This window comes from Callorhinus ursinus, unplaced genomic scaffold (assembly GCF_003265705.2).
Source record: "Callorhinus ursinus isolate GAN/ISIS: 27379988/994484 unplaced genomic scaffold, GSC_fseal_2.0 scaffold1, whole genome shotgun sequence".
Classification (NCBI taxonomy): Eukaryota; Metazoa; Chordata; class Mammalia; order Carnivora; family Otariidae; genus Callorhinus; species Callorhinus ursinus.
The window spans coordinates 111,888,867-111,910,366 of NW_027397063.1; the positions used below are offsets into that span (position 1 = coordinate 111,888,867).

General features: G+C 47.1%; 1 protein-coding gene across 9 annotated transcripts in view; it reads right to left on the reverse strand.

Moving 5' to 3' along the window:
• Positions 1-21,500, reverse strand: part of CLSTN2 (calsyntenin 2) — a 631,223-nt gene that overhangs the window by 229,946 nt on the left and 379,777 nt on the right. The gene's annotated exons all lie outside the window — the stretch shown is intronic.

Genomic DNA, 21,500 nt, shown 5'->3' on the forward strand with positions numbered 1-21,500 from the left:
GAGGACAGATTAGCAAAATCAAAAGAGCAGTAGTTGACTCATTCAACCTAGCTTCACAGTTGCTTATACTTACACATATTAGAATAAAAAGTGGTTTTCTGGTGTCTAGTATCTAGTATGAGACTCTGGTGTGGCCTGCAGCCTCTGTTCCAAGTGGGGGTAGAGTTCTGATAGCAGTGAAGGTCATAGGAGAGAGGCCATTCCAGGCGTCCCCACCCCTCGCTCACCACACACACACACACACACACACACACACACCATGCACATATGTGCATGCACACAGAGTCATATTCAAGTGTCTTGCAAGTTCATTTTTCCCCTCCTCTTGGAGGGGCTGACTTGCTGAAGCACATGGCCCCCAAATTATAGGTACATGATTGGATTAATACCAGCATTGTAGGAATCAGCAGCCACCTGCAAGACCTCTGTAATTGTATTCTCCCTTCTGCCTTTATTATAATAATGTAATATAAAATAATGGTAATCAGTCAGAAATGCAGTCTCTAAGTCTTCCGATCTGAATTATCCTGTCTCTGTCTTTGAGATTCTGGCTGTCTCAATCAGGGGTGCCCAGACCGCAGGCTGCTTCCTTCGAGCACTGTGGCCCCGGGCCTGAGCAGGAAGGGCGGGCTTCAGAACCAGGGATGCACTGAGCCCTTTGACTCATGTCAGAGAAAAGCCACTTCAAGTCTCAATGGGGCTTTTTTGGCCCTCCACATCTGAGCAAGGGCACACAGCTCAAGCTCCCTTGACAGCTTCTCCCCCACCTGCTATCTGCCGTAATTGATCTTTTGTACGAGTTAGAAGGTTGTACTGAAGTGTATATTTCTTTAACTACTACCATCCTAATAGTATATGATCCCTAAAAGATGAGTACACCTTGTGCCTTGCTCCATTTCCTGCCATAGCCACCAAATGGGTCACCAGGTCCAAAGGGCCCGGGTGGCCAGTGGCAGGCTGTCTGTCCCACATTGGGGTTTTAATCAAGACCAGGATGAAACTTAGTATCAACAGAGGAGGATACAGCAACATTTTCCCCACTAGAGGGTAAATAATCCTCAGCCATCGAGTTCCCCCCCAAGACAACCTTCAGCCAAACAAGTGTCTGGTTGGGGTAAAGAGCCAATCACTCCTTTAAGAAGACCCTTTCGCCACTTCTCTGTTGGCATTTAGAGCATCCTGGACATAAGCAGCTCCCCTGGAGACTCAGGCCATGTGCCTACCTACCCTAGAAGTAGCAATAGGGAGTGACAAAGACAATACGTACCTGAGGCTCTGGGGCAAAAAAAAGGTCAATTTCCAGGCTTCGCTTCCCAGACTGCTGGCTGGGCTTTAAGCTTGCTTGCAGGTCCATTCCTGTACCTTCTGCCGATTGACATTCAACCCAGACTTGAGGGTTCTCCCTCCTTCCCCTTCTGGCTCCCCCTTCCCCGTCTGCAAACGCCTTACTCATCTTGCAAGACTCTTAAAAGCTACCTCCTCTGAGAACCTTTCTGGATTTCTCTAGATGATTTAGTGATCCTTTTCTTAGCCTCACATGGAACGTCTCTTCATTCTGTCACTGATTAGAACATCATGCAACTGTTTTCTTTTGTGGGCCTCCCTATGTGGCTCTGAGGTGGTCGAAGGCAGGGACCCTATCTTTCCCTTTGTGTCTCCACAGCCTAGGCAGGGCTTGGCTCGGAGCCGGTCTTTAGCCAATGTTGTTGTGTGTGCGCTGCATGAGCATGGAATAGTAAATGCACACGTAACACAGAGCAGAAACTTTCAGCCGGGCAGTGATGAACGAGGCCACCAGGCTGTTTTTTCATTTTAATATTTTAGAGCTGCCACACTTCCTCTATTTATTCAGGTCACATCCATGAGACTGAGTCATTTCTCAGTGGCTGGGGTGGATGACTGGTTTAGTTCATTCTAGAAAGCCTTTCTGTAATGGATGATAAGCAATGACTTCATGATAATGCTTCCTCCCTTTGGGACAACATTTGCATGTTTTCCCCAATGCACTTTTACATGCAATGTCTCAATCAGTGTAGGACACCCCTCCAGGGATAAGAGCACCTTCATTTTGCAGATGAGGAAACTGAGGCCCATGTTGGTTGGACTGAGGTCACATGGTAAACTAAGATAAAAGTGAACAGAGGCTTCTACCCCTGCCTTCTTCAGTTGTACTTCACACAGTGCCAGGCTGCTCCTCCCTGGTCAAGGTGACATATCCAGACATAAAACCCACGTGTCATTTTTTTATCTAGTCTGCTCATAACAGTCTCAACAGTAGGCTGCATGTAGAGCTGTAAGTACTTCTGGGGCCCATGTTTCTGCCCTAACAACTGTCTAGATGGCCTGGTTTGGCGAACTCACCAACCATACCCCTGATTCTAAGTTCAGGCTTTCTTTGTGCTTCCCTCAGTAATACCCACTCATAATAGAATTGCGAGTTAACTCAGCAAAAGCAGTATTCCATGTCTCCTCTCTCCCCAGTCCTGCTAGTTGCTGTGATGAAACTGGGGAGTGGAAATGAGATACGTAGTGTGGCAGGGGTCCAGGGTAGTCACAGAGAATTCCACTGGGATGGGGAGTGGAGAAGAGGACCCAGGGATGATGAGGGTAAAATTATAGTCAGACCATGGGGACAGGAACTCTGGGGAGAGCTTGCGTGCCACGCCAAGGCATTTGGGCTTTATTTTCTAGATAGTTGGGAGCCCCAGAATTATAGAATCATAGAATGTTAAAGCTGAGAGGACTCTCACAAATGATCCAGTCCATCCATCCATTTTATAGATGAGCACACTGAGGCCCAGAAAGGGAATGTGACTTGCCAACAGTCACATGGTGAATTTACTGGCAAAGGAAGTGCACCGTCATCTGACTCAGAAGGTCAGCACTGGTGGAGGTGTAGAAATGGATTAATCTGTAGAGAGATGGATGGGGTGGATGATGCGGATGCACACTGTCACAGACTCATGTGTTTACAGAAAGGGAGGCAGAGAGACGTGGAAACAGGTCTCTCAAGGAGGAGCCAGTGGAGAGGAATGAGCCAATATCCAACAAGCTCCATCTGGGGTCACCTTCAGAGTCAGGCTCTGTGCCAGGCACTCCGTATTGTCCCCCTTACTCGTCCTAACAGCCCAGTGAGTAAATAAACCCTCTTGAGAAGGAAATTTGAGGTTCAGTGAAGTTTAATAAATGTTCTGAGCCCCAAACCAGCTTTGAATACAGGTCAGTAAGATGCAAAGATCCCAAGCTCTTTCTGCTCAAGTGTGCCTCCCTAAATTTTACAAGGTCGTGCTAAGATCTTGAGCAAACAAACAGGGATGGAAACCCTGCATCCAGCTCACTGCCAACCCACTGCCTGCTTTAGCTTTTGTTGCTCCTTTCTCATGTCTGTGTCCAGAGGAAGGGCAAATGGATCGATCCTTCCTATAGACTGTCTTACCCGAAAAGACAAGAAAATTCTCCTGGGAGATATGTAGGGCAGAAAACCCAGTGTCCACTGGGTGAAAGGGATGTAGACTGGCAGAGGTAATCACAGCCTCTGATCTTCTTTACTGACTCAGCACCTTCCATGTTGAGAAGATCAAGTCCACACCCATGACATTTCCCATCCATTCTTCACAGCCAAATATTCATCCCAGCCCAATGGACCCCCACTCTATGTTTTCAGAGTATGTATCCAGAAACACAGGTAGATTTGGGGGGAAAATCAATTGAATTTCTACCATTTGCAGAATATAAGCAAGAGCAAAGCCCTTGCTGAGCAACTGTCTCTCTGCTTTTTATGGGGTTGAGTATAAGCACCATGATGGGCTCATCCTGTAGGGCAGGGCATCTTACCCGTGACCCATCCAGTCCACCTCGTCTCTCCCTTTTCCGCTTCCACATCACAGAATAGTCTAGTGTTCCCTATGGGCATTTCTTGTCTCCTTGTCCTTGAACTCACTGTTCTATCTTGGGATACCCTCCATGTCTCCCATGCTTCACCTTTACCTAGCATTAAGACAGCTCAGGTTACCCGTTGCTGCCTCTGCCCCCAGAGCTTTCCGCTGTCATTGCACTCATCACTGTCTCTGTCTGCCTGCTTTTTTGCCCCTCCCCGGGACAGGGGTTGGGCTGATTCATGCCTGTAGACCCAGAGCCAGGTACATTATTAGGAAACACTGAACACATTCTTGAAGAACAAATGTATGGATGAGTGAACAAATGGACAAATCCCAGGAAGCACTACAGTGGCACAAGTGAGGTTGGACACTTACTAGAATGAGTGGAGAGCTGAAGAACAGATGCTGGAGAACACAGGTGTACCTCTGGAAGAAGAGGGAAGTGGGGAGCCAGCAGTAGCCAAGGGTACATGCAGGAGTGAAAATGTCATATGGGGCATGAGAGAGAGACTGCCTGGCCACAGTGTTAGGTTTGTGGATAAAAGTAACCAAATGTAGGACAGACCCCCACTGGGGGGTCGGAGGACCACAGCTGTAAGATGCCTTTGTGGGAACTGGAAAAAGGTACCTCTTCTGTGCAGATGCCTGCCTGAAGCTGCATGACCTGGAGAACGGTCAGTAAAGTTGTGTTAAGAAACAGGAGCCCTTTATTTTGGTGGATGCAGCCTAGAACTTGAGGGTGTGGCCTGGTCAGCAGAACATGTGCCAAATTTCAAATTCATGCATTAGGTGCCTTTGTGCAGTGCCTGCCCTGCATAACTGTATGCTGTAACCTGACCGTGACTGTCCAGGTAAGATGTTTAGGGAACAAGAAGCACAGCTGAAGCCAAATTCTCTTCATAGAACCTGACTTTTAGAGGTATTGGGCCTTTCTGTCAGTCCCCAAGCCTCAAAGTTCACTTCCCCTTCCAGAAATCCTCCTCATCTTGTGAACCTGTGTCTTGACATGAGTCCCCCAGAAAGCAGAGATGAATATAAGAACTTGGTCCAGGTAAATTACACGGGAGGTGCCTCAGGAAGTCAGAGGAAGGGGGCATGGAAAACAAGATGGGGAACTATGGAAAGGTGCAGAATCGGGCTAGTTATTGCTGTGGACAAACTGAGGCTTGATCCATCTTGGGACCCTTTGAGGAAACATGTAGAATGTACAACAAAATGCACATCCTTTGTATCTGCAAAGGATGAGTAGCTGGGATAATTATTGACCACCACCGTTCTCTGTGTCCCATTAGTTGGGAGGTGTCACTGGAAACATGATCTTTCTCACACTTCCGGGCAGCATGCGAGTATGAGGTGAGTGGACTCCAGTGGATGTGGGATTCTGACCGCGTGCCTTAAACGGTCCGCTGTGACCGCAGTGAAAGCAGATGGGCTGAGGGGCAGGATGTGGGGCACAGAATGTACCTGACACAGCCTATCCTTAGACCAAATCTCACACTGGGAATCCTATCTTTACTTGAAGGGGTTCAGGAAGACGAGCAGCCCCTCTGGCTCTCTTTCTCCCTGGAGAGGCCAAAAATGTTGGGTGGTGATTTGACTCTCTGCCATTCATTCCCTGGAGGAGTTTGCATCACGGAACCCTAAGAAAGGCAGCCTCCAGCCATGAATAATAAAGGTGCAGGTGTTGCACCCATGGTATGCAGGGGCCAGGCTGGGTACTCCTGGCCATTCCTTCCTGAACAGGGGAAGAAAAAGGCACCAGCTTGGCTCTGGCTCTTGGGTAACACTGAATTACTTACATTTAATATTTTATGGCAGCCGTAATGATATAAGCTGCATTCTTCAGCATCCATTAGAAATGAAGGAGCATTTATATTTCAGTGGCACCCAGCCACAGATTCTCATGCCTACTTTGCTGAGGCCATGTTGTGAATACAGGAAGCAGAGGAGAGGCCATCGATCAGATCTTGGATCTTAACCCCATAAATATGACCTGAAGTGCTTACGTCTATAAAATCAAAGAGAAGGGGCTGATTTTTTATGAGGTTGGGCAGAATTTCTTTTTTAATTCAGGGTGTGTCACATGTATTTATAAGCCAAATCACAATCCTTTCAGGAAAGGATTGGAGATTGTTCTGTGAATACCAAGTGCTTAGTGCAGGAAACAGACACGGGAAGGAGGTACCTAGCAGGGGGCTGGGCAGCAGACCCCAGGACCAGCCATCCCTGCCATATCAAGCACTAAGTCATAAAGTCAAAGGATAGAGAAGACACCTCACACCCATTAGATGGCCACAATCAACACCTGCCCCCAACTGAGAAAATCATAAGTGCTGTAAGGATGTGGAGAAATTGGAACCCTTATGCGCTGCTGGTGGGAATGTAAAACGGGGCAGCTGTTAATGAAAACAGTATGATGGCTCCTCAAAAACTTTAAAATAGAATAAACCATATGATCCAGCAATTCCACTTCTGGGTATATACCACAAAGAACTGGAAGCAGAGACTCAGAGAGATATTTGTGTATTCATGTTCACTGCTGCATTATTCACAATAGCCAAAAGGTACAAGTAACCCAAGTGTTTATCAATACGTGAATGGATTTCAAAAAATGTCATATATACATGCAGCAGAATAGTATTCAACCTTAAAAAGGAAGGAAATTCTGACACATGCTATAACATGAATAAACCTTGGGACATTATGTTAAGTGAAATAAGACAGTCACAGAAAAACAAAATTGTATTATTCCACCTATATGGGGTGCCTAGAGTAGTCAAATTCATAGAGACAGAAAGTAAAATAGTGGTTGCCAGGGGCTGGGGGAGGGGAGGAGTTACTGTTTAGTGGGTACAGTTTTAGTTTGGGGTGATAGAAAAGTTCTGGAGATGGATGGTGTGATGATGGTTGCACAACAGCGTGAACATACTTAATACAACTGAACTGTACACTGGAAAATGGTTAAGATGGTAGCTGTTATGTTAGCTATATTTTACCACAGTTAAAACAATTTTAAAAAAAGATACAGAAGATAGGAGGTCTCGTAGATAATCTAACCCAACCCACTGATAAACAAATGGGGGAAACTGAGGCCCAAAGAGCAAAAGTAACTTGGTTAAATCACACAATAAATTGATGGAGGAACCAAGACTAGAACTGAGATCCTGAATCTCAGCCCAGTGCTCTTTTGACAATCCATATTAACTCACTTCATTACAAAACACAGGGCAAAGTGTCAATGAGAAATTGATGCAACACTACACACCAGGCACTGTTCTAAGGCCTTTACATGTATTAGCTTATTGAACGCTGACAACAACCCTGAGGAAAGAAGTGCTATAAAGTAAATTTTACACATGAGGAAACTGAGGCAGGGAGCCATTATACAACTTGCCCCAAATCACCCAGTGACAGAGCTAGAGTTTGAAGTTAGACTGTTTGACTCCAGAGTCCATGGTCTTAGCCACCTACTACTGCTTCTCAACAGGATTCTCCATGTCCCATGGTTCCGGGGAGCCTCCCCACCACAAACAGTCTTGAGAATTGCACCATGAGGAATACCTCAGTTCTCTTCCATCCGTTGTGTGCGTGCTGAGCTCTGGAGTGTTTCTGGCTTAGGCAAAGTTGGGAAAAACAGAGCAGTGAGAACCAGGGGAAGATGGCTAGCCTATGATCCCCCCAAATCCCAGACATCTGTAATCCAATAAGAAGGAAGTGCTCTGCATGGACAGGGAAGCTCAGTGAACCTTCTCTGCAGAGGGTGTGTCTGCCTTGAGTTTTGAAGAATGAGCAGGGTTTGGCTAGAGGGGATGGTCCATGCGCTGATTACCTGGTATACAGTCCCATCCTGGCAACCGTGGGGAAGATCAAAGCACACATACCATTTATTTGTTTTCCAGGATGCCAGGGAACGTCTGTCTGCACTGGTTAGGTTGGGAATAGGATCCAGGTCCTGAAACTTTCCAGCTCGGGCTAGAGAAGACACCTAGTTTCTTTCTGAAGAAGTTACAACAGAAGCAAGGCTTGTGTGGGTGGAATGAGTACCCATAACAATGGATAAACCATCACAACCATGTGATTCCCAAGGGCTCCTGGGACCCCCTCAGAGTCCAGGGATTGGAGTACAATTGGCCTGGGGGGCTGGGACTCCAGGTATCCCAGCCCCACAGGTTAGCTTTCAACTAGTTTACAAGTTGTGTTTCTACACATATTTTCAGTAAGCAAATGGGTCTGTGACTAAATATGTCTGAAAACTAGAGTATGAAATTAACATGCTACACTAAATTCTTCAGATGCCACAGTATTCTATGGATTGGCCAGGAAGCTGACATTTATAGAGTGCATGGTACTAATTTCAATTAATTCCCACAAAATCACTAGGAGATAACTTTTACAGATATGCCCACTTCATAGATGAGGAAGCTGAGGTTCATGAAGGTGAAGTGACTTGCCCAAGATGGCATAGCTCTTTGTCGGTGGAGTCAGTAGGTGAACAGAGAGCAGTCTGATCTGAAAGCCTATATTCTCTTGAGTCCAGCAGGCAGCATGTCCAGAGTTTTTCCCCCACTCCATTTCCTAAAGTTTGAGGTATGAGGGAGGTCTGGCCAGTAGGACTCGGGAGACCTATACCCCAAACTTGAGACCAACAGCACATGGATCTTTATGTGGGTACAAGGAGGCTTTGGGTCCCTTTTGCGTGTGAAGACACTTCAAAAATTGGACCTGTTACTGAGACAACAGGGGCAGGTTTTAAGGGTTTGGGGTTATTCTCCCTGTCGCTGTCCCTCTGCAGAACAGGATGACGGCTATGTTGTAAAGAGCAGTGGGAGCATTGGTTACCACAGTGCCTGGTAGAGCACCAGAATTTGAATGGCTACTAGTCAGCCTGGCTTCAATTCTAATGACTTGGTTTTCCCCATAAGAATGAACCCTGGCTCATTCAGGGTTGAGATAAGATAGACTCATCCTCTTGGTCTTCTGTCTGCTTCCTGGCATTGCTTTAATGATACTGACCCGTTTGCCAAGAGCTGCACACCCACTCACTTTAATGAGGTGTTATTTTTTTCTATGCAATAGATAATCTTATTTGATTGCATTTTTAGTTATTCTTCAGGGCAAACACTTTGCATTAATCTTGGCAATGACGGATAAAAGGTCATGTATAAAATATTTCACATCCAGAAAGTCGACCTTTCACTCTTAAAATTCATGTCTAAAGCAAATACCGTTGTAGAAAGCACTTTGGGAAAATGTCCCACCAAATTGCACAGGTCAATGGAAGAGTTTTGTCTGAAGGTGCAGAGGGAGATTCTAATGAGGGGGCCCTCAGCTTTCCTTCTTTTGGTCCCTCATAATTGGTACAATGTCACAGTGTTTAGTACGGGGCAGCACCATGGCAAGTGCTGCCTGCCAGAAGGGGTCATCTGGGCAGGAAGGGTGGTAGCTTTTGTCTCTCAGGCGCTTGAGTCCTCAAGAGGAATCTGGCTTGGAGGAGTAATAAGCCATGGCTTCGAATCTCCCATCAGCTGTGTATTAACATGCAAACTTCCCGCTTCCTGAATTAATCAGGGCTGATTTTCTTCTGAAAATGAGGAAGAGCTGAGGCAATGAAATGATACCATGGATGGGAAATGCTCAACACATGCTAGGCTCCCTGCTCCTTAGTCCCATGTTAGAATCAGGTGGTTCACAGCCTTGGATGACTGCAAGAACCAACAGGAACATGGTCTCTGGCAGCTTCAGGCACAACACATGCAGGGTTGTGAAGATCTTGCCTTTTGGGGCCCACCTCTTGCCTCCCTGACTTCATGCCCAGCCTTCCCTACCCGTGGTGGGTTACTAAGCCACAAGACACTCTGACAGCCATGTAAAGCTTTATCCCCCAGGGAGAAAGTATTGTTTGGGGACCCGTAAGAAACAAGGGACTATTCAAAACTTAAAGGAGTAAAGCCATAGTGATGGAATTGCAGGTACAGTGCCTAGCAGCAGGGGAGAGTTTGGGTATGATGTGTGCGGGGTGGAAACTGGACACACCCAGTAATGATTACAATGATTTAAAATGGTACTTTTTGCCTGTGGCTAACACTTTGTTGTGGGGTAGGACCACGAGGGCAAAAAGTACACATTTGGTTTTCCTAAAACTTTGATCCAGGGGCGCCTGGGTGGCTCAGTCACTTAAGCGTCTGCCTTCGGCTCAGGTCATGATCCCAGCGTCCCGGGATCCAGCTTCGAGTGGGGCTCCCTGCTCAGCGGGGAGCCTGCTTCTCCCTCTCTCCCTTCCCCTCTCCCCTCTGGCTCATGCTCACTCTCTTTCTTTCTCTCTCTCAAAAAAATAAATAAAATCTTAAAAAAACAAACAAAAAAACCCAAACCAAACCAAACCAAAACCAAAAAAAAAAAAAAACAAAACAAAAACCCTTTGCTTCAGTATCAAGTTATGGGCAAGGCGCTCAGGGAAGTGGGAGTTCTTACCAGCAACCCACCCTTGGTTAAGCAAACTTCATTGTACACTTACACATCAAACTGGCCCTTAGTAACGCCATCTCACGCTTTCTGATCTACTTCATCAGACTTCTTGTCTTAGAGGCAGCTTCGGCTCTTTAATCTCTTTGTAATCAAAATAAATCTCTTCATAAGGATGCATGACAATCCCCTTCAATTTGTCACAGACTTTAACTGTGGTTTCCCCAGTTTTTAGCATTTTCTTGATACATTTGCAGTCCCAGAAGGGTCCCCTAACTTATATTTCTGTGGTCACCGCCACCACAGTATCACTTCTAATTTATATAACCTGTTCTCAGGGCCAGAGGTCCTCTCCCTCATCTCTCATTTGTTTCAATAAACCTGCTAAAAATGCATGAGATGCAGACGCTTTCCCCACACGGTCTGAGTTGCTTTTTCACATTGATTTGGATAAAACAGAATGATAGAAATATACATGCGATCCATGCCAAGAGGGCATTCTCTGTGGTCAGGCTAGCCACCATTATTTTTTTTAATTGTTTTTCTCCCTGTTAAAAGTCTAAACATGGGAATCATAGAAATTTTGGAACACTGTAGGCAAAGAAAAAAAGAACCAATCAATTGGGCTCGCCCAACCCTAGAAAAATCACTGTTAATATTTTGGTCTGATTTTTTCTAGTACATTTTTCCCCTACACATTATTTTGTTTTGTACATATGTTGGCTTTCTAATGTATATGTATTTTTATTTTACTCACTCCACATTTTATAGTAAAATTTTTATATGTCATCTGAAACCCATTTTTAATACTGCATAATTAGAGGAGTATGTTATTGATTACTTGACCATGCTTCTACTGTTAGACAATTGTTTCTTTTTCTTCCTTGCTTTTAGAAATTGTACCATAGGCAACTTTCTACATAAAGGATAAATATTGCTAAACATGATAATTTTTTAATAACTGAGTACTTCATGAACTGTTTTTGGTTAGTAGCAACTCTTTCATGAGGTCTAATGGGTGCACGTACTTGTCAAGCTGGTATGGGAGACATCTGACATTATAAGATCCTGTCCACCTCCTTGAGCCTTATTTGAAGAGATATGGTAGATTCTTCTGTCTGGCTGCCCCTCTAAGATCTACCTATTTTCCTTATTGGTGGGTTAGCTATTCTGTTGATATCAGGAAGGCACCAGCTCCTGGGCATGGCCTGGGAACACTGTTAGGTGGGGGATGTGAGGCTGGACCTTGTGCGAAAAGCAAGGGACCAGTCTTAGGACAGAAACCAATGCTAGCACCTGGGGCCTTGGTGAAGTCATTGAGCTGCCATCCAGCTCATCCTGGTGCCATCCTGCCATCAGGCTTCTTACTGCATGAGAAATCCATTTTCCTCCTTGTTTCTTCTAGTTGAGTTGGACTTTTTATTAATTACTAATCCTAACTGATAAGGTAAAACCAACACACATCATAAAAATGGCAACCATTTACAAAGCGGTTGCAGATTTTATCTTTAATTGAACAACAATTCCCCTCATTGAACAAAAGAAGAGACTGAATATCAGAGAAGCTACACAATTTGCCCCCAATCCATACATGTGTGTGAGTCTGGAGCCTCATTGATAGGTCGATTAGAGAAGTGAAGAGTGTCTAGCATACTGTCCAATGGGGGTGAAGAGGAAGCAGGTAGCTTCCTTCATTTCTGCACCCTTTGTTTAGATGTACATGTGCTTTATAAAACCTTTTTACATCTATTTATTTATTTTATCCTTCCCCAGATACCCTGAGGAGGGGAGACAGGTCCGAGAAGTTGAAGTGCTCTGTCCTGAGGCACAATGCTAACTGGTGTCAGAGACTGAACGGGAAGCCAGGTTCCTTGAGCAGTGGTCCAGACTTCCCTCCACTGGATCCCACTGCTGAGGATGTCTGCTCTAGGAGAGAGTCCCCTCCCCCTTCCCAGTTTTCTCCCCTTAGTCCCCACCATTCAATGTTTTTATTTTCTCTAGGGCAGCATCTACCCTGTGGCGCTGTTAACAAAGATCATACATCAGAGAAAGAATTACAAATATTTATGGCTGTAATAACTTCCCACCCAAAACAGGGGCATGGATCAGATCATTAGAGAAAATAAACCCAGCATGAGGTATGCTTTTTATTTCTTCCTTAGATTTTAATTCAGAGAACGTACATGATTTTCTGGGCGTGAGAAACCTCTGCTTAGGGAAACAGGAGTTTGCATGACAGAGATGCTGATTTGCAAACAGGGAGTTTATTTTTTGATTCACTGATTCCATCAGAACGTTGTAACCCAGAAGTCCCTTGGAGGCTTTCCAAGCGGGACTCAGAGATTCCAGGAGCGATAGTGTTCTGAGGGACATGTGAGTCTGAGATAACGGGGTCTTCTCTCTCACACACTCTGTGTCTTTTACTACCTGCATTTGGGCAAATCCTTTTTGTTAATTTATTTTTATGCTTCAACAAAAATTGGTAACAAAGAGGTTCATTCTAAAAGACTCAGCTCCTTGCCATCTGTTCTAGAAAATGTCGCTGGCCACCCTCTACCCTAAGGTTGCTCAGGTTGGGGTTCCTCCCCCATATTCCTACAATCCCCGGAGAGAATCCTCATTTGGCACCTGTCATTCTGCATCCCATTGGGCTGTTTTCTTGCCCATGTCCCCCACTTGACTCTGATGTCCTGCCAGCAGAAACTATCATACTTGGGTCTGTATCCCCAGCTCTGAGCATGGAATTTGCCATGCGGATAGGTACTCAATGCATTATTTCTTCACTGACTACTAAGCAGGGCCCCGGAAAATGACTCGGTGTTAGTTCACATCTCAGTGTTCAGGTGGGGAACTTGTAGCCAGGTTATGCTGGCCCAGTGGAGACCAACAATGTATATGGCAGTCTAGGGGAAGCTCCAACCTCTCCTAAGCACTGACATCCTCTTCGCTGACATCTTCACTGGCAAGGTCTCCTCGTTCTGGGAACTTAGCTATGACTAAGGCTCTGCCCCGGAGAACAGTCCCCGCCCCAGGGCTGCCCTTCTCTTGGGGGCTGCAGGTCTGGACAAATGGAGCCACAGAGGGGGGGTAAAGGGTGACAGTGAGGACCCAGGCATCTGCCCTAGAATGAGACAACAGTCAAGCCAGTCTGTTCCAAGTGCCGGGTCCGGCACTGGACAAGGCTGTGGCCACATGGCCCTCCTTCCCTGAGAACCTGGATTCCCCCAGAAGCTGGGAGCAGCCATTGCCCCCCGGCCTCCAAATGCCAGTCTATACTGGACACAAAAATAGCAGAAATGGGAAAACAGGTATTCCCCAGAACCCTTTTCAAGGAGAACAATCTGATCATCTCTGGGGGTGATGTGGGGCTGGGAACCATCAATGCCTTCTTGGGGGGCCTCTGGGTACCTGAGGGCTCCAGTTTCTCAATGGGGTATGTACCCTTCCCACCTGCTCCTCACCCCTGCCTTCAGCCTCGCTTCTAAATCAGTGAGCAGCAACACTTTAAGGACTATCAGCCTAAAGGACTGCTAAGTTATTAGCTTCGAGGGTCCCCAGCAGTGTCTCTCTAGGCCTGCAGAGGGAGGGTGGTGGGCCTCAGCAGGAATCCAGACCTGAGGGTTTAGGGAGCGAGTAGAGAAGGATGCAGTGCAAACACTGGATGACACAGGCCACTGCCGGGAGCTGAGAAAGTCCAAGAGAAGGAGGAGGAGACAGGGTTAGGCTTGAGGGGTACACACTCACCACCTGACTGGGCTGACCCCACCTAGCACGTAGTGGAGTAGGAGATTGCTTTCCCTGGGCAGGAGGTGTTGGAGCCTTCTGAGAAGGCTTCAGAGAAGAGGCAAGCTGGCTGAAGAGGCATGAGCATGAGTCTGGGCTTTCTCTGGGCTTAAGGCTATGGAGGGTCCTGGGTCAGATCCATCCTAACCTGGTCCTCAAGGCCCCGGGGCCCCCAGTGCAGGAGCAAGCTGCCCTCTGCATAAGGTATACCCAGACGGCCAAGGGAAAACACCCTTTCCCACGATCGTTTACCACAGTCACTCACTATCGGTCATCTTGCTCATTATCCTTCATAACTAAGCCCACTGATTTCAGTTATGTGTCCCTCAAAAGCTAAGGGGGTGTTCTACGGTCCTCCCGCATGCCCAGCATGTGGGCTATGTGGTACAGTGTTGCTGCTGGCACCCAGTGAAAATGATGTCTAATATCTTCTCTGTCACCTCTACTCACCTCTTGTCCAACGAACAGGCAAACAAACGTAAGCAACCCAGAGTCTTAGGGAGTGCCCTTACCTTCTCTCACTCCTGCCATTTATTCGTGCATTTCTGGAGCTGCTTAAGGCTCAACTGCATCCCCAAAATGGACTTTTCTCCTACTTGACATGAGTCAGGGCTCTAACTAATAATGAAGATGCCCCTGAATCTTGTACAATCCAAAAAAATACCTATAGACTGAGCACCACTGCCCAGATACTCGCCCCCCCTGGCACCCCCACAATGGAAAGGAAGCCTAGGCATGATTTGTCTGGAAGTGGGGCCTGCTCAGGGCCACCCGGTCCTCAGGGCCACTGCTAGCCTACTTTGTGTGGTCAGGCCCGAGATACCCACTCAGAGCCAACAGTGTGGCCCGGAGCCTGGACATCTGCATCTGAAAATCATCATGTTAGGATCATGTCTTCTACTGCTCTGCCATCTTTCTTTACCAACCATATCACATCCTCTTTTTCTCCTTTCAGAGACGGTGATAAGCTATTACTGTCCGTTTGGGCTCCACTGCCGGGAGTCCCTTCCCTGTCTTTCCTCGTACCTGGTTTCCCCATTCCCTACCTGGAAACTACAAATGGGGGAGAATTCTAGTAAGGCCCCCCAGTACCTGATCTGGGATATTCTCCAGGTGGGAGGCTGTCCCGGCAACCCTGTGCTTCCGCCTACTCTCAGGATCTCCTGGCTGGCTTGTACTGTGCAGGGCTCCTAAGAGAACCTAACCCCAAGGGCTGGTGGAATAGCTGGGCTGAGGGAGGATGTGACATGTGGTTGCCTGTGGTCAGACCTGGACATACATCATGCTCAGACACGGATACATTTCACGGCAGAACAAGGATGTTTGTTTAGGACACTGGAACACAGTGTTCAGAGACTGTTGGGAATGCACTTGCAATAAAATAGAAAAGCCATAAAGGAGCAGTGAAGTGTTTGCAGCAAGAGTGGCCTTTTTTCTCTGAAGGGAAGCAGCGGAACTGCAGTGCCTAGGGCAGGTTTCAAAAGAGCACAGTGATCATTATTTGAAACAGGGACAGACAGAAATTCCTAGAAGGCTTTGCACCTTTGCTTATTACTAAAGTGATCTACAGTCATCTGAGACACATGCTCAGAACTTTCCACATGTCATCTCTTTATTCTTTGTGACAAACCTCTATCACGGCACTTTGTGGTAGACACTGTTGTTGGCTGCCTTCACAGCATCCACACCCTTGACACCCTTCCTAACTGGATCCTGATTTGTTCTGCAGCCAACCCATCGCCAGCTCCCCCAGGAGCTGCCTGGTTACTTAAGAAGCAAGTAAGTGCCCACCGTTTCTCTGGCCACCGTCACTTGACTGAAAGTGACCTGTGACTATGGCCCAGACAGACTGAGCATAAGGCCACAAAGGCCATGCTTGGAGAAACTGATTCTTTCTCTCTCTCACTCTCCTGCTGGCTGACAACAGAGCTGCACGCAGACCCGAGGGCCACCGGTGGCCACCTTGATCTCAGGGAACCGCCCCCAGCACGGCACCCACACTGAGGACAATGGAACAGAGGGGCAGGGAGACCCGGGTCCCTGCAGCCACCAGTGAGCTGCTGGATCTGTGCACCTTGCCTCTGCCCTTCCTTGCAGTGTGAAACAAGACATTTCCTTAATTTCTAATTCAGGGTAAAGTGGAATCCCTCCTGTAGGTGGAAAAGTTCTAACTGAACTAGGACTATTACCATTCCCATTTTACCGATGAAGAAGCTGAAGTTTAAGGGACTCATTAATTTGCCTAAGGTTATATAGTTAGTAAACAGTGAAAATTCAAGGATAATTTGACTCCAAATTTGACTGCTACATGTAGGTTCTTATAACAATAATATGTGGAAATTTGACAAGTCGCCTTTATTGAAGGGAAGAAAAATACATGAAATCAATACTGTCCCCCAAGAATTCAGAGCATAGGTTGTTTTGCAGGATGGATTATTTTTAAAAACAACTTTGGAACTCAAATCTTCTGCTTTACTCTTTCTCCAGTTTTCTCCTCAGCTAGGTACAGGGCAGGCCCTAGATGGGTGTTATTAAATGACACACCTAAGGTCCCCCAGCAGAGAATGGTGGCTCTGAGGAGGCAGCCCCTCAGCTGCCTGGACCCTTTCCTGCTTTACACTAATTCCCTGGATCTCCAGCATGTAGAGACATTCATGCTAAGGTCTGTTTATTCAACAGCATGAAGAAAATAAAAAGGCTTTCAGCAGTAGCAAACTTTTTGCAATTAATCACTAATACATTAGGTCAGATCCTGAGACCTGAGGGGCCCTTGATAATCTCCTAGGGATGGAAATCTCAGAGGGGCTCCCCAGTAACTGCTCTGCTCCCTTAGTTACCATGAGCCAGTTTCAGCAGAAACCCAGCATCCTGATACCACCTTTGTCGGAAGACCTGATTCCTGATGCACCTGCTCTCTCTCTGCTGACCCTGACCCCATCTTCTGCTCTCCCCACAACCCTTGGAATCCATCACACCCACTTAGCCATCCAAGCCTCCTTCTTGCCCCTCCCCCCAGTTGCACAGCCTTGGCTGGTCACCGGCTCACATGTCTGTCTCTGTCCAAGGTGCCTGGACTTGCCTGGGTAGCATTGTTCCCAGGAGACTGCCTGAAGGACGACATAGCTGGTCCACAAGGCCCCATCACTCACAAGATGAGTGGCTTTGGATAGGTCAGTTCATTTCCCTGTGCCTCACCATCCTCATCTGACATGGGAGCTGTAACCGTCCCTGCCCCATGGGGCTAACGTGTGTTGGCGCAGGGTCACAAAGCAAAAAACTGCACAGCTCTAGAGGGGTGTTAGCGGTGTGGTGCACAGCCTGCCATCAGCACAGGGCGGTCTTGACTTGTATGGAGCAAGCAATCAACACATTTTGGATTATGTATTACTACTGTTGTTGTTATTACTTTTAATTTAATTGACTAAATTCCCTGGGATCTTCCCTGCCATTCACATCCTCCCGGCTGGCCCCCAGACGCTATGTCCCTACAGGAGGGGAGACAGCTGGCGAGAGCCCTCCAGGGCTGTGTTTGGCATGGATCTTAATATAACCCAGGGCATTCAGTTTTGGGGAGCCTTGGTTACAAAAGAGGCACAAAACTGGGGGGCTTCCTAAGGAACCGACAAACCTGGCGTGAGACGTGAGGGAGGACACACCTGCATCTGTAATGTGAATTTCAGTATTTCCCATTTCCCTTACACTTGAACATGGAATCAGATAATAGTAACGAGCCCACATAGTATTGGGAGAGTAAGTTATTAGGTCTCCAAGTTTCACATACAGTCTCATCTGAGCCTTGGGGCCCACGAGAGAAAGTCCAGGCAGATAGATTTTCTATTCTGCCTGTGAGGAATAGAAAGTCTGGAGAGGTGGTGAGCTCTGACACAGATGGTCACTGGCAATCTGACATGAGAGCTGGGGCCCACGCGGACTGAGGCTGAGTGAGAACACTCCAGGGAGGAGAGAGGTCTGGGTGGGAGGTGTCTGCTGCTCAGGCCTCACTCCTTAGTTTTGGTTGCATCAGTAAACTGAGGCTTCCAACTATCCGAGGCCACTTATTAGATGTGCCCTCCCTGAAGACTCTCCAAACTTTACCACCTGCACTTTCAAAGGATGATGCAAAGAGCAACAACCCTGTTTATAATTGAGCCATCTGGTCCACTCAACACTTCCTTGGTAGAATTCATGAAGATTGTTTTCTTTCTTTGTTTGTTTTTTTAAAAGGCCCCGCTTCATTATAAAGAAGCCTCCTTGTTCCCAGAGGACTCACTAATCGGGGAAATCATGGAAACTCTTAGATGGAAATGCCTCTAATAACTCACTTTACTATGACTCCGCCTAGCACTAAGAACTTATTTTCTTGATTTCCTCGAATTGTCTGTAAAGTGAGACAATTTTCCCATCAGCATGCTGACAGCCTACCCTGCATTATTCTATGGCAGGCTTTATTTGCATTCACAGTGAGTTTAAAACTTGGAGTAGTTTGATGAGATTAATATGAGGTGTCTCTTCAAAAGTTGAGTGGTATAACAATTTAGCAATGACTCCACTAACTATGTGAAATGAAATATTAACTTCACAAACGTGGTGACAGATTAGAATATCATTTACCTCCAAGGCAATTGCAGCTTCTGATCACACATCACTACCACCCCTGGGAAATGTACAAGCCCCTCTGTCAATCACTCCCCAACAGGCATTCACTGAACACCTGCTTGGGTACCACACTGCTCTGGGAGACCTGAGACACCATCCCTGGCCTTAGGGAGCTGGCACACCTGCAGAATTAACTGATGATTAAAATGGTATACAATCGAGAGGCAAAATGGGTGACACAGACGCCAGGAGATGTTGAAAAAAGAAGACGGTGTGAGTTGAAGAAGGGGGTTCATGGAAAAGGTGTGAATTGCCAGAGCACAGGTACCATTGAGGAAATACTACTTATGCCAGCACCGTGCCAGGCACTTGAACTATGCCCCTGAATTCAGACTTGATACAACTAATTCTATGAGACAAGTCTGAGGCTCACCCTTGGTTTTCCTCTAGCACTTGTGATTCGGGGTCAGGCATTGGGCCAGATGAGATCCACAAAACAATTGTGCTGCTCTCTAGAAGGGGCTTCTCTCCCTCACACCACTGCTCACCCTGCACTGAGGTCATACGCGAATCTGCCTGTCCCCAGACGTGGTTGTGAAGGCCAAGGCTGGAATTCATTTCTCCCCATACCCCAGGCAGAGCCTGACCCACGGCTGGCACCCAGCAAAGGCCCACTGTATGAGGGAGTGAGTTTACAGACTTACGGCTCCCCCGGAGCTGGGGAGGATGCACGCCGCTCGGCAAGCCCTCCACTGAGCTCCCCTTCTCCTGAGCCCGCCGCCTCAGTGAGACAGAAATCATCTTGGAGGCAGTGACCAGACACTCTCCACTTTCTATACTCCCCACCCTATACCCCGGACCCTGTACCATGCTGAGCCCATAGCACAGGTTCCAGAAACTGATTAGAACAGGTGGGCCAGGACCTTGCTAAAAGACATCAGCTTGGACTTGGGATTTTTGCTCAGACAGCAGTGTTAGCTGGTCCCCTGAAGGCAAATTGCTATGGGGGCCCCCCTCTTCAGGAAACAACAATTCCCCGGAGCCTCCCTTGGACACTTGCAACTTTTAATTGCCCTTTACCAACTGAAAGTGTTTCTCAGCTGAAGGAGCCGAGCAAGGGGACAGTGAAGGGGCTCACATGCAGCACTTGGGGAAGAGGCAAACAGCCACAGGATGAGAGGATAACACCATCCACAGCAACAAATAAACATTTTCATAATTTGCCTACTAATTAAAATAGCAAATACAATCAAATCCAATTAGCATGGATTGGTCTGTGGGGCTTTAAATCAGAGGAGCCTGGTTGATTGCCCTGGAGTCACTAATTAGGCCTGACGTGATTTCTTCCGAGGAAAGCCTCTTGGCATGCACCTTTCCCAGTGACGGGATTCATGATCGGCTGGGAAATCACAGGTGTTGTTCAGGACTGGACTTCTGCAAGGCCCTACTTCGAGGGTTTCCATCATTTTACTTAGTTCAGGGCCAGGGGGCTGACGAAGCTTCCAGACCTGGTTGGTGCGTGTGGGGGTTTCAGGGTCTGAGGCAGGACCCCAGAATGTCAAGGAAGGTGGTCCTCCATGGGCCCTCACCCTCCTCTTGTCAACAGTGTTTTCTTCCTGTCCTGTGCACGCTGCCCTCACCAGGAAGCGCCTACAAGTTTTGGGCCAATCTAATATTTCCTTGGCAAAGGCTGAAAAGCAATCTAACTCTCTCATAGAACTGAGATAAACAGAAACTTAGTTCAATCATGGTTCCATCGAGGGTATTTTTCATTTCTTGCTTTGTGCAAGAAGGTGGCCGTGAGTGAGAGCAGAGACTGTGCTGAGGAGCAAAGGTGTGTTTCCCTTAGGGAGACAGACATCTTCACATTTACTCCAGTGCCCCACGGGCCAGGCCAGACACAAAACCTAGCAGTGGGCCTAGAGCAGGAAAAACAGGGAGGGTTGGGACTATGGTACATGAGAGAAGACAGGCTCCTTCCTGAGGGGGTAGCCACTACTAACTCAAAATGAGGGCTTCCTATCAAGAATATGCACCCTAGTTCCTAGATGCCTGGGTTTACTCAAGGGTTAGGGATCCAGAAACTTCTGCAAAAACTCCTATTTCTGTTATTTGTTTCATTTTTTAAGATTGGTTTATTAAAAAAACAAACGCAAAAACACTGGAACATGGAAACATGGGCCGCTTGGGGTAAATGGAAGTATGGAGAAGAGCACCCACCTGTCCCATATGAGTAGTCCCAGCAGGTCTCCAGGGGATTAGGTCTCGACAATAAACAGCTCTTCTCCAGATTGAGGAGGGAAGGACAGGTGGGAGGCTTAAAACAGAACACATGCAATTCATGGGCTCACAGGGACAAACTGATGCCTTCTCCCACCCAGGGGTCTCAGTGTGTGGACAGTGATCCCAGAGGCAACTCCAGAGCCACAGCTAAGGGAAGCTTCAAGGCAGGACACCAGGGGTTTTCCTGTATTGTGAACCAGAACCTGGCTTTGAATTAAACTCATGAGATTTCGTCTTTACCCAACTCTTTCCTAGGAGCTTGGCTTTCAGGATGGCTATTTCACTTCTTAAATGAAAGCCGGAGACTAGGGGTGCCTGGGTGGCTCAGCGACCAACTCTTGGTTTCGGCTCAGGTCGTGATCTCTCAGGGTTGTGAGCTGGAGCCCCTCGTGGGACTCCGTGCTCAGCAGGGAGTCTGCTTGAGATTTTCTCTCTCCCTTTACCCCGCCCCCTTCTAAAATAAATAAATCTTTTTTTAAAAAAAAGATGGAGATAAGA